Genomic DNA, 13,365 nt, shown 5'->3' on the forward strand with positions numbered 1-13,365 from the left:
TTTGATCCCAGGGAATTTGGTTTGTATTTCTACTATCTGACTTAGTTGAAAAAAGCCATCTTTCTTACATCCATAATATAGCAGTGAAGATTTACAAACTAGTATCAACTCTGCTACCCACAGTGATAATTCTATGTAGAAAGCTGGGAAGTTTTTCTAAAAATATCAGATGTAACTCTGAAGGCAGTGCCATTTTGGGCTGATATAGGAATCTGCTTTAGGTGCAAACTATTATATATAGGATAGATAAAAAATAAGGTACTGCTGTGGAGCACAGGGGATTATATTCAATATCCTGTGATAAACCATAATAGAAAAGGATAAATGCAACATTGTATGTCAACCATATTTCAATAAAACTTTTAAAAAGACATATATTTGAAATTCCCTGGAGGTCTAGTGATTAAGACAGCACTTTCATTGTCAGGGCTGGGGTTCGATCCCTGGTTGGGAAACTAAGATCCCACAAGCCACTTGGTGCGGACAAAAGGAAAAGAAATAAAAAGACAGGTACCTTCACAACCCTGAAAAAAAGTCTGCTTCACAAATTTCTGTGTACTAATTGCAAACAAGCAATCTTGGAGATATCTATTTGCTGACCTCTTTTAAGGGTTAAATACTTTTCATATAGAAAAGTCAAGAGGCCACATCTTTTTTGTTACTCCCAATCAAATTGACAGTATGCAATTTGGAACTTTAGATTGAGGTAGAAAAGAGCCAGAGGCTCGTTGTTGCTCACTATTGATATATTTCAGTACAGCATTTTAAAAAATGCTGCAGTGATTTTTCTTGTCCTTTGGAAGATGTGTTCTCTGCAATTGCTGCAAGGCCTCTGTGCTTTTCCCAGTGATCTACTTTTATAGTTCGAACTCTGGGCAGTTCAGAATAATGTGTATAAGTCTAAAATAAAACACATGGGATTTCAAAGTAAATAATTTGCAATGTATCAATTTTAAAGCAAACTTGTATCATAAAAATATATACCTTAATGCATTAAATAATAAGACAATCCATTTTAAACACGGATAAGTTAAAGTTTAAAGACATCAATGTGAAGGCTGCTTAGCTTGTGCCACAATGTTGAATCTAGGTGGTCTTTGGGTAAGACAGTATGCATGTCATATTGGACATCCATTCAATTCTTATTTTCCAGTTTGTTTAGTGGATGCAAGTGTTGAAAAATCTCAATTTCACAATATGTTGTTTCAGAAGGAACTAAAGCTTCCCTAATTCATGCTGCAAGACAAGAAACTTGCCTTCCCTAAGGTTTTTTTATTTTAATATTTATTTGGCTGTGCCAGGTCTTTGTTGTGGCATGTGGGAATTCTTAGTTGCAGCATGTGGGATCTAGTTCCCTGACCAGGGATTGAACCCAAGCCCCCAACTATGAGAGCAGAGTCTTAGCCACTCGACCACCAGGGAAGTCCCTGGGATTTCTTTTTGAGATGATGAAATGTTTGGAAATTAGATGGTGGTAATGGCTGCACAACTTCCTATGCTAAAGAAGCCCCACTTAATTTACTACTTTAAATGGGTTAATTCTTTTCATATGTTTATTATATAGCAAAACTACTGTTTTAAAAAAATCAATAGGTCATCTTTGGCTCAGACAAATTCTTTGATATAGTTTTATATTTAAGAAGAGATTACAAACCCATGGTTCAACATTATCATCAGGAAAAAAAAAACCAACCTTTTGAAAGAGTTTTGCAGTGTTTCCAGGTGTCAGTCATCTTTCATCAGAATGAAATAGAATTTTGAATTGCAGCTTCACCCTGATAAAGAACTTCTATCATTCCAGATATGTGGCCTTCTGTGCCTTTCTAGAAAAATAATGTTCATGTGTAATTGGTTTTCTTACAAAAATGATTTTTTAAATGCTGAGTAGGGTATTTCCACAAAATGGTATATGAATATCCCTTGTAAAATACCTTATATCACCCTTGTATATGTCTTTACTTCTTGCGTGCATGCTCAGTTGCTCAGTCATGTCCGACTCTTTGCGACCCTATGGACTGTAGCCCACCAGGTTCCTCTGTCCATGGGATTTTCCAGGCAAGAATACAGGAGTGGGCTGCAATTTTCTCCTCCAGGGTATCTTCCCAGCTCAGAGATCGAACCCACACCTCTTGCATCTCCTGCATTGACAGATAAATTCTTTACCACTGAGCCACTTGGGAAGCCCCTTTACTTCCTAACCATGTACTAAAAGACTATAAGGAAAAAAATCACCTGTTAATCATCACATTTACACTGTGTATGACCTACAACATGACACAATCTGTTAGTAATAACTGTTTAAATGTCTCGGTTAAGACACAACTCTCAAATGTGTTTCAACTTGACTGGTCCACCCTTACAGTCCATGTACTATCTGTTAGAAAATTCATGCTGCCTTATGAAGAGTTGTGTTCTTATTTGAGTGTGCTAGTTTTGTAAAAACAAGAATTACTCAAAAACTTTCATTTATAGGAAAGAAGTGAAGTGTTAGCTGCTCAGTAGTGTCTGACTCTCTGTGACCCCATGAAGTGTAGACGCCTCTGCCCAGGCAAGAATACTGAAGTGGGTTTCCATTTCCTTCTCCAGGGGATCTTCCAGACCCAGGAATTGAACCCAGGTCTCCTGCATTGCAGGCAGAGTCTTTACCAGCTGAGCCACTGGGGAAACCCAAACTAATTGTAGGTAGTGAGTACAGGAAAGCAACATGGCTTTCTTGGTCAGCCATGACATAAATTTCTACTTCATTCCTCAGTAGCTGAATGTCTACCTGGCCCAGAGTTGGGCAACTGCTTTGTACCAATATCTGTAGACACAAAGACAGTGATCTTGTGACAACTGGTGGCTACTCTAATTACTACCATAATTTTGAGGTAGTGATCAAAACAAAATTGAGCTCAGCAGCAAGGTAATGTGGAATGAAAAATGACTGATTTCTACTGTGACAAATTCACTGACTTTGCTAATGGTGAATGTATTAGCTGAAGAAGTACTAAATTTGAATTAGAGGTTAGTAAAATTAAAGACGAATGCTTTCCCAATAAAATGAAAATTCCATGGATATTATAATACTTTGGATTCCTAACTTAAGAACCCCTAGTGTAAAAGATAGATTGCTTATTTTGGTCTGCAGCACATGGGTCATGGTTATCCCTACTGTGGCAGCATATTTTCTAAGGCTCCTTATTCGGATAAGTTAATCTTTGAGGCTAGGAATCTAATTACAAGTGTTCAAAGGATCTCTGACCTTGAGAAGACCTCTGGAGAGACTCCTTTACCTCATTGAAACAACAACCAAAATTTATTTTGAGATAATTATAGATTCACAGTAAGTTGAAAAAATGGTACAGAGAGTCCCATTTACCCTTCACTCATCTTCCCCTACTATTAATGTCTTACATAACTCTATTACAGTGTCAAAAGCCAACAAACTGACATTGGTACAACTCTTTTTCATGTTTAAATCTGGATATCGGGCTTCCTTGATCTAAGAAAAAATCAATCACTTAAGTTGATAAGCATTCACTATTTAACCCAAAGTGCATTTTGGTAGGTTCTCAGTCTAGAGTACTTGGGATTTGATTGTTGTGGTTGTGGTTTAGTTACAAGTTGTGTCCAACCCTTTCGTAGCAAGGGTCAAATCTCAACCACATGACAAGAAACAGGATTCCAAATTGGGGGATGTTAGAAATCATGTGTTATACCACTTCTCGGGAACAACCCTGTGTCCACTTGCTATAGCCTTTGGCTTGCCCAGTCTTTGGGGCAGAATTTCATCTTCATCAAGCGAAACTTCATTTTCCCTGCAAGTTGTTGTGCTCCAAAAACAACTCCATGGGCCTTTAGAAAACTGGTCTCATCCTCTTAAGAGGTAAGATGAAAACTGACCATTTAAACTTCTAGCTTTTCTGACTTTTCCACTGCCTGTGACAGCTTGAGCTGTTATCTTTTTGAGCATCAATAGCCCAGTGAGGCCTCTTAATATCTAAGATGCACTAGGTCATACCTGGTAGCCGATCTAGCCATTTGGTTTTGTATTAAATGCCACCACAAGCTGGTGTCGCCCCAAAGTATATCTTCAGCCCAGATCACTTTCCTGATCTCCAGGTTTATATCCCAAATTGTATGTCTAATAGACATATCTTTTTGAAAAAACTGAAGTATAGTTGATTTGCAATGTTGTGTTGGTTTCATGTGTATAGTTAAGTGATTCAGTTATATATCTCCATTCTTTTTCAGGTTCTTTTTCCATATAGGTTATTACAGATTATTGAGTAGAGTTCCCTGTGCTATATAGTAGGTGCTTATTAGCTATCTATTTTATATGTAGTAATGTGTATATGTTAATCTCAATCTTTTAACTTATCCCCTCCCACCTTTGCCTTTGGTAACCATTAATTTGCTTTCTACATCTGTGACTCAATTTCTGTTTTGTAAATAAATTCATTTGTACCATATTTTTAGATTCCACATATAAGTAATATCATATGTAATTTGATGATAACCATGATGGTGTGATCATGCCCCTAGAACCAGACATCCTGGAGTGTGAAGTCAAGTGGGCCTTGGGAAGCATCACTATGAACAAAGCTAGTGGAGATGATGGGATTCCAACTGAGCTATTTCAAATCCTAAAAGATGATGCTGTGAAAGTGCTGCACTCAATATGCCAGCAAACTTGGAAAATTCAGCAGTGGCCACAGGACTGGAAAATGTCATTTTCCAGTTCAGTATCATTTAGTTTTGGTAGTTTAGTGTTTGGGTAGCCTTTCCCTTCTCCAGGGGACCTTCCCAACCCAGGGATTGAACTCAGGTCTCCTGCATTTCAGGCAGATTCTTTACCAGCTGAGCCACAAGGAAAGCACAAGAATACTGGAGTGCGTAGCCTATCCCTTCTGCAAACATCCATTGGTGGTTGGACCCAACCTCCAGCCCATCTACCCTCCCTAGAGATCAGGAGGTGAAGCTGAACGTTTCAATCTTCTAATCACCTGGTTGGTTCCCTTCATTCTTAAACAATATTTACATTGTCTAAAGAATTATGGGTGAATACATTCTCCTCTTTTATCACTTAAAAAAATGTTCTTCCCAGGTCTTCTGTCCGCCATGGTTTTCAATGACTAATCATCTTGTCTTCAATTGTTGTTGTAGTATTATCAATGTATTAATTCTCTCTAGCTGTTTTTAACATTTATTTCTTTAGAGTTCAGATCACTACCTTACTACTCACAAGTGAAGACAGGAATCCCTGCTCCTGACTCAGTCTCTGCTGATGGGGTGCAACGAGGGATTTACATTTTTTCCCAGTGGTGTTTGACTAAAATAGGGTAAATATTGTACAAATGTTTCTGTCTTGTTAGACCACCACTGTTGTTCTTTTGGTTAACAATAGTATACTTCTCCTGAGGCCTTTCTGTCTTTCTCATTTCTGTCTACAGATTGTGGACTTCTCCAGAGCCCAGTCCATATATATAGAAAGCAAAAACAAAACCCAGGGAACTCACCTTCATGTCATGACTCAAATCGTGAGATCCCTAAATAGTCTGCATTCTTTTCTTCATCATTCAGCACCTTTGAATGTTGATTTATATATTATTTCCAGGGTTTATAGCTGTACTTTGTGTGAAGAATAAGGTTATCACACCTTTTCCATTTTGTTCAGAATTAGAAGCTACTTTTTTGTTTTAATCCTGCTTTTATAATACCCTGATGCCTAATCTTTGTCAAAGTATACATTTTTTAATATTAAAAATATTACTGATATACAGTTGAACCTTGGATAACATGGGTTTCAACTGTGCAGGTCCACTTATACATGGATGTTTTTCAATAAATACCTACTAAAGTACTACACAATCTGTTGTTATTTGAATCTGTGGATTCAGAAGCTCAGATATTAAAAAAAATGCATATATAGAAGGACGAGTATAAAGTTATACTCAGATTTTCGACTGCACAAGTGGTGGTGCTCCTAGTCTTCATGTTGTTCAGAGAACAACTGTAAATGTAGCAAGTTCATGAAATGTTTAACTCATTATTGAGAGAACTGACAAGTTGATAAAACTGGTTCAAAGGGTAAATCAAGCAATTCAGTTTATGTAGGTCTTGAAAGAAATCTGTCATAAGATTGCTAAATTAGATACATAACTGATTAATGGCCTATAGGGCAACAAAATACCATTGGGATTATTTTTTCTACTGGAAAGTAAAATCACTTACCTCTCTACAGGACAAAGGTTTATTACATGTTAACGTGTAACTAGTAATCTTGACCCACAATAATAGTGAATGGAGGGGAATGATATATATTCTTGTATAATTAAATAACCCATGAACAGATCTTTTAGAAAATACTCCAGAATGACATTGGAAAGGACATTAATTCATTCTTTTGCATTATTTCCAAGTTTTGCAAAACTTTTCTCCACATTTTTGGACATGTTGTATTCTTTTTGGATGTATCCTTAGAAGTGAAGTTGCTAAGAAGTTGCTTAGAAGTTGAAGTTCACTTTCATTTCGTTCTTATGCTCTTGGGACAGTTCTCCTCTAAACCTAGAAATGTAAGTAGAGGTGGGGGATGTAGGGTAGAAAGTACCACTGACAATCTATTACTTTTCCCAATGGTTGTTCTTTAAATTGCTAACAATGTGAAATGAAAGTCATGGCTGTGGTTTCAGTCTGTTGGTAATAAGACTTTTTGCTTAATATACAATTTTCAACTTGTACACTTATCATATGCTGGTCTCACATATTAGGATCTATCATCTGTTCACTCCTTAAAAAAGTGAACCAGAAAAACCTATCAGATTGAACAAAGAGAAGTTCACTGGACATACTACAATGAAGGAGAGTACCACACTGACAGTCTTAGTGGTGTTTCCAAAGAGGAAACCAGGGTATTTCCTGGGCTAAAGATGAATAATCAGAAAGGAAACAGCACATGACCTATTTAGAGATGAAAAGAGGAAACAAAGGAATGAAAATAACATGTGACAGGCTAGTCTTCACCAGAAAAATATTGCCACAAAGAAAATAAAAACCTTGAAATATATCATTCTAAACAATAAAACTCAGGAAAAGCAATATTCTCTATGAAAGAATAACACGAAGAAAATGTATAAGAGCTCATGGAAGATATACTGACATAGGAAAGATATTTTCTGAGCTCTGTCAAGTCATATTTAAAATGGAATAAAAAATCCATGGGACTTTGAAAGAAGGTGGCAAACAAAAGGAATCACAGCAAACAAAAGAAATGAAATAAAAAAGCAGAATACAATTATGCATGTATTGGACTCCCTGAATCCTAAAGGAAATCAGTCCTGAATATTCATTGGAAGGATTGATGCTGAAGCTGAAACTCCAATATTTTGGCCACCTGATGCGAAGAGCTGACTCATTTGAAAAGACCCTGATGCTGGGAAAGGTTGAAGGCAGGAGGAAAAGGGGATGACAGATGGCTGGATGGCATCGCCAATGCAATGGACATGAACTTGGACAAACTCCGGGAGTTAGTGATGGACAGGGAAGCCTGGCATGCTGCAGTCCATGGGGTTGCAAAGAGTTGGACATAACTGAGCAACTGAACTGAACTGACTGGACTCCCTTAAATATCTCTTTTCTCATTTGGCCTTTTAAATTCTTTTTATCCATTTATTTGCTCTGGGCCATTGCTTTAGTACTTTAATGGTTTCAAATCAAACATTAATAGTTTTATGTTTTGTTTCTCTATTATGAATGATAATCTTTTGTGTGGCTGTCCAAAGATTCACTTTGATTTTGGACACAAAATGGTCATCACTAAAATCGAATAACTTTTTCTAAGAGTGTCTCTTTCCTCTGAGATTGTGGTGTGGCCTTCTAATTTTAAAGCTTTCTAGAAAGAAGACTACTTTTAATCTTCAATATTCACTACCTCTCAAAGAGTCGTTGCTCCTTAGAAAATGCTCTGGTCATGCTTTATTTACTTAAGGACTTTGCTTGCCCATATTTGAACAAAAGTTTGGAGAAATGCCTGCAAAAGCATTGAATGAACATTCTAGATTTCAGAGAATGAGCCCTTTCCTTAGATAAATATGAAATTCAATCATATAAAAGTACTGGAAAAAAAGATGAAAGAACTCATCACAATATACTTAAATATATGATTGGCTAAAATACTTTTGGACATTCACATTCTGTTTTATAACTAATTGAAATGGAAGGGAAAGAGAAGAGATGGTATGAAGCAATATCATTTCTACACTGTTAGAATTTATAACTGTGCTGATTTCCTCATCTTTTATAGCTGGGAGGTTACATTATTTGACGTGCTACTGGATTCGTTTTACTAGGATTTTGCTGAAAAAATTTTGCATCTATATTCAAAAGGGATATTATTAATCTGTAGTTTTCTTGTGTTGTCTTTATCCGGCTTTGGTATCAAGTTAACATTAAAACTAAAAAGGACAAGATAATCAATAAAAATCAGATTGCTGGAGGAAAGGAAGGGGAAGAGGAAGGAACAGCAAATATGCTAATTTGAGAAGTAAAATGTTAAACCACTTGTATTTCAATATACAAACTTAAATAAGTTGTTAATGATACTGGGTAGGCTTTCACAAAGACTAAGAGAAAAAAAGTTGTTAAATTTATGCTTAAGCATGTTGGAGTGGAAGTGTTTGCCTTTGGGCATTAATACTTTTTAAGGAATTGTTTTAATTTGGCTCTTTAAAGAAGCAGGGATAAAGAAGATGGGAGAAGAGACAACTATGAAAACATATCCACACATCTTTGGCAGCTAGGAAGTTAGCAGCTGGCAGAGGGGATGCCATGGAAAGTATTCTGGTTCAAGCTGTTGACAAGGAAATGCTCTCACAAAACAGTGTAGCTCTGATGGTGAGCTGAGGCATGGTGCTGAAAATAAGGAAGTTGTTTTAAAAGTCTGTGCAATGAAGAGCTGAGTCCCCAGCCCCCTTTCCCTCTCCTTCTATGAATCCAGGAGACCACTCCTCCCAGAACTGCACTGGAAACTAAACGTTTGTTCTGAAGATACGTCATACCAGAGAAGCTCTTAATTCCAGGACAACAGGCACAGCAGTTGAGGGAGACTGTCACATTGAAAAGATTGATGAAGGTCTTCCCAACTGAATGACAAGGATTCACAATCCCTTCTCATGCCCACTCCTAATAATGGCAACCACTGAACTTAACCCTTCTATCCTACACTGGAGATTAGGACTGTTCAATTTCTCCAAAGATAAAATTTCTAGAGAAAGCCTATTGATCAGGGCACTTGGTGAGGCTTCAACAAACTTGTAGGACCTTATCAGATCAATGTCCACTGAAACTGTAGAAGGAAAACAGAGGTTCCAATAGAGGTAGTTCCAAGAAGTCAAAAGATTAGATTTTGAGTATGTAATCAGCAAAGACAAGACCAGGAGCTGACTGTGGCTCAGACCATGAACTCCTTATTGCCAAATTCAGACTTAAATGGAAGAAAGTAGGGAAAACCACTAGACCATTCAGGTATGACCTAAATCAAATCCTTTACAGTTATACAGTGGGAGTGACAAATAGATTCAAGGGATTAGATCTGATAGACAGGATGCCTGATGAACTATGGATGGAGGTTCATGACATTGTAGAGGAGGCAGTGATCAGGACCATCTCCAAGAAAAAGAAATGCAAAAAGGCAAAATGGTTGTCTGAGGAGGCCTTACAAATAACTATGAAAAGAAGAGAAGCGAAAGGCAAAGGAGAAAAGGAAAGATATATCCATTTAAACGCAGAGTTACAAAGAATAGCCAGGAGAGATAAGAAAGCCTTCCTCAGCTATCAATGCAAAGAAATAAAGGAAAACAATAGAATGGCAAAGACTACGATCTATTCAAGAAAATAAGAAATACCAAGGGAACATTTCATGCAAAGTTGGGCTCAATAAAAGACAGAAATAGTATGGACCTAACAGAAGCAGAAGATATTAAGAAGAGGTGGCAAGAATACACAGAACTATACAAAAAAAAGACCTTCATGACCCAGATAATCACAATGATGTGATCACTCATCTAGAGCAAGACATCCTGAAGGGCGAAGTCAAGTGGACCTTAGGAAGCATCACTACGAACAAAGCTAGTGGAGGAACAAAGCTAGCTCAATTCCAGTTGAGCTATTTCAAATCCTAAAAGATGATGCTGTGAAAGTGCTGCACTCAATATGCCAGCAAATTTGGAAAACTCAGCAGTGGTCACAGGACTGGAAAAGATCAGTTTTCATTCCAATCCCAAAGAAGGGCAATGCTAAAGGATGTTCAAACTACCATATGTGAACCACGAACTTCCAGATGTTCAAGCTGGATTTAGAAAAGGCAGAGGAACCAGAGATCAAACTGCCAACACCTGTTGGATCATCAGAAAAAGCAAGAGAGCTTCAGAAAAACGTCTACTTCTGCTTTATTGACTATGCCAAAGCCTTTGACTGTGTGGATCCCAATAAACTGTGGAAAATTCTTAAAGAGATGGGAATACCAGACCACCTGACCTGCCTCCTGAGAAATCTGTATGCAGGTCAAGAAGAAACAGTTAGAAATGGACATGGAACAACAGACTGGTTCCAAATCGGGAAAGGAATACGTCAAGGCTGTACATTGTCACCCTGCTTATTAAACTTATATGCAGAGTACATCATGAGAAATGCTGGACTGGATGAAGCACAAGCTAGAATCAAGATTTCTGGGAGAAATATCAATAACCTCAGATATGCGAATAATATCACCCTTATGGCAGAAAGTGAAGAAGAACTGAAGAGCCTCTTGATGAAAGTGAAAGAGGAGTGTGAAAAGGTTGGCTTAAAACTCAACATTCAGAAAACTAAGATCATGGCATCTGGCCCCATCACTTCATGGCAAATAGATGGGGAAGCAATGGAAACAGTGACAGACTATTTTTTTGGGCTCCAAAATCACTGCAGATGGTGACTGCAGCCATGAAATTAAAAAACATTTTAATTTTTTTGCTCCTTAGAGCAAAAACATCTTGCTCCTTAGAAGAAAAATTATGACCAAGCTAGACAGCATATTAAAAAGCAGAGACATTACGTTGCCAACGAAGGTCTGTCTAGTCAAAGCTATGGTTTTTCCAGTAGTGATGTATGGATGTGAGAGTTGGACTATAAAGAAAGCTGAGCACCGAAGAATTGATGCTTTTGAACTGTGGTGTTGGAGAAGACTCTTGAGAGTCCCTTGGACTGCTAGGAGATCTAACCAATCCATTCTAAAGGGAAATCAGTCCTGAATATTCATTGGAAGGACTGATGCTGAAGCTGAAGCTCCAATACTTCGGCCACCTGATGCGAAGAACTGACTCATTTGAAAAGACCCTGATGCTGGGAAAGATTGAAAGTGGGAGGAGAAGGGAACGACAGAGGATGAGATGGTTGGATGGCATCACCGACTCAATGGAGATGAATTTGGGTAAACTCCGGGAGTTGGTGATGGACAGGGAGGCCTGGCGAGTTATAGTCCATGGGATCACAAAGAGTCTGAGATGACTGAGCGACTGAAGTGAGCTGAACTGATGTAGAAAAAAGTATTCATAGGGGTTTTCCAGTTCAGTGTAGAACATAAAGAACTAGTGAGAAATAAAAAACCAAGAAAATGAAAAAAAGGCGAAGAGATATTTGTGGGTGAGTTTTCCCAAGCTGAGACAGCTAGAGTTTTCACCAGTTCTACAAATGGTTTCTAACCCAGCCCAGGGCTGACTCCCATGTTGGCATCTCTGGACAATACTGCCCTCTGCCGGACAACTGTATGCTGAACAGTGCTGTCGCTGCCTTCATCCTCACCATATCTCCCAGGTTAGAGCGTTTCTTAGAGGCTTCCCAGGTGGGAACCTATCTGCCAGTGCAGGAGACATAAGAGAGGTGAGTTTGATCCCTGGGTCAGAAAGATCCCCTGGAGGAGGGCATGGATACCCACTCTAGTATTCTTACCTGCAGAACCCCACGGACAGAGGAGCATGGAGAGCTATATAGTCCATGGGGTGGCAAAGAGTCGGAAATGTCCAGTGCTTGCTGGATGCCTGCTCTCTTCCTGGGTGACTGTCCCTTTCAGCACCAAGTGCTCTCCTTGTTTTATTGCCTTCCCGGGGTTTTCCATTTTCATCTGGAGGGTTGTAACACTTCCACTGATGAGTTACAGTATTAGGAGACTATCCCCAGTAGTATAATATTGAAAACATATGTTTCTGTTGTGAAAAATGAGATAAAAATTTGAATGACTTTAATCTTTTTTCCAGTAGAAAACAGATGAAAGAAAGAGAAAGAAATGAGTATTTTACTATGTTGTCATACCTGTGGTCATAGCTTCAGAAGTCAAGACAAGTATGACATATATATATCTGAATAGTGAAATATCCTAAGGTGGATTGTCCTTATAGTGTATGTGAAAAAGATGGCCCTGTTCTGTGGGAAAATTATGCATGCTTCCGCTCAAAGATCAAATTGCAAAATGGAGGGAAGACGGAAGAGAAAGCCATACATAACTCAATCTTATCTTTCTTTCTTTCTTTTTTTTTTTTTTTTTTTTGGTTGCACTGCACAGCTTGCTTGATCTTAGTTCTCCAACCAGGAATTGAGCGCCTGCACCCTGGGGTGGGACTGCAGAGTCCCAACCATGGAACTGCCAGGGAATTCTCTCAAGCCAACCTTGGGAGAAAGGATAGTATGAGTGCCACAGTATGACGTGAAGAAGGGAATGTCCAGACATTTGCAAACAGCAAAGATGAAAAGTTACGGGGAAAAAGATCCTCAATGGAATAATGATTGTGCTCAAAGTAATGCAGAGACTGGGGCAGTCTAGTATGGTTCAAAAACTGAAGGTCCATTTGAGTTAAGTGCTCAAAAATATGTACCAAATGGCTTCAGTTTCCCTTAGCATTCTGGCACTCGGATTCTGAGTCTGTTAACAAGGAAAACCCAGAAAACACTGATCCATTCCAGAAAGAGTCACTGACACTATGCTCACCAATGAGGAGAAGGTATGGAAGACTTTCAGATTTAGAGAGCCAGAGAAACTGACATCTCCATTTAGGTGCTCAGGACCATCGCCAAGAATATTCCTATTAGTCTCCATGGGAAAGGGAATGTAAGAAATCACTCAGAAGGCAAAGGAAAAATGTTGAAAATGATAAATGCCAAGTAAGGGAAAAAAAGGCCCTGCCACCCTTTTCTGTTGCCCTTCTTCCTTCTCTTCCTTCTTGTTAGCAAAGAGCACACCGTCAATATCTCCTGACAATATGTGTAGTTTAGGACATTCAGCATAAGAAAAATGTTATCTTGCAGTCTGTGTGATACATCAAAGAATACTTCTTAGGGCTTAACAATTCTGTGAAA

Source organism: Cervus elaphus, chromosome X (genome assembly GCF_910594005.1).
Source record: "Cervus elaphus chromosome X, mCerEla1.1, whole genome shotgun sequence".
NCBI lineage: Eukaryota > Metazoa > Chordata > Mammalia > Artiodactyla > Cervidae > Cervus > Cervus elaphus.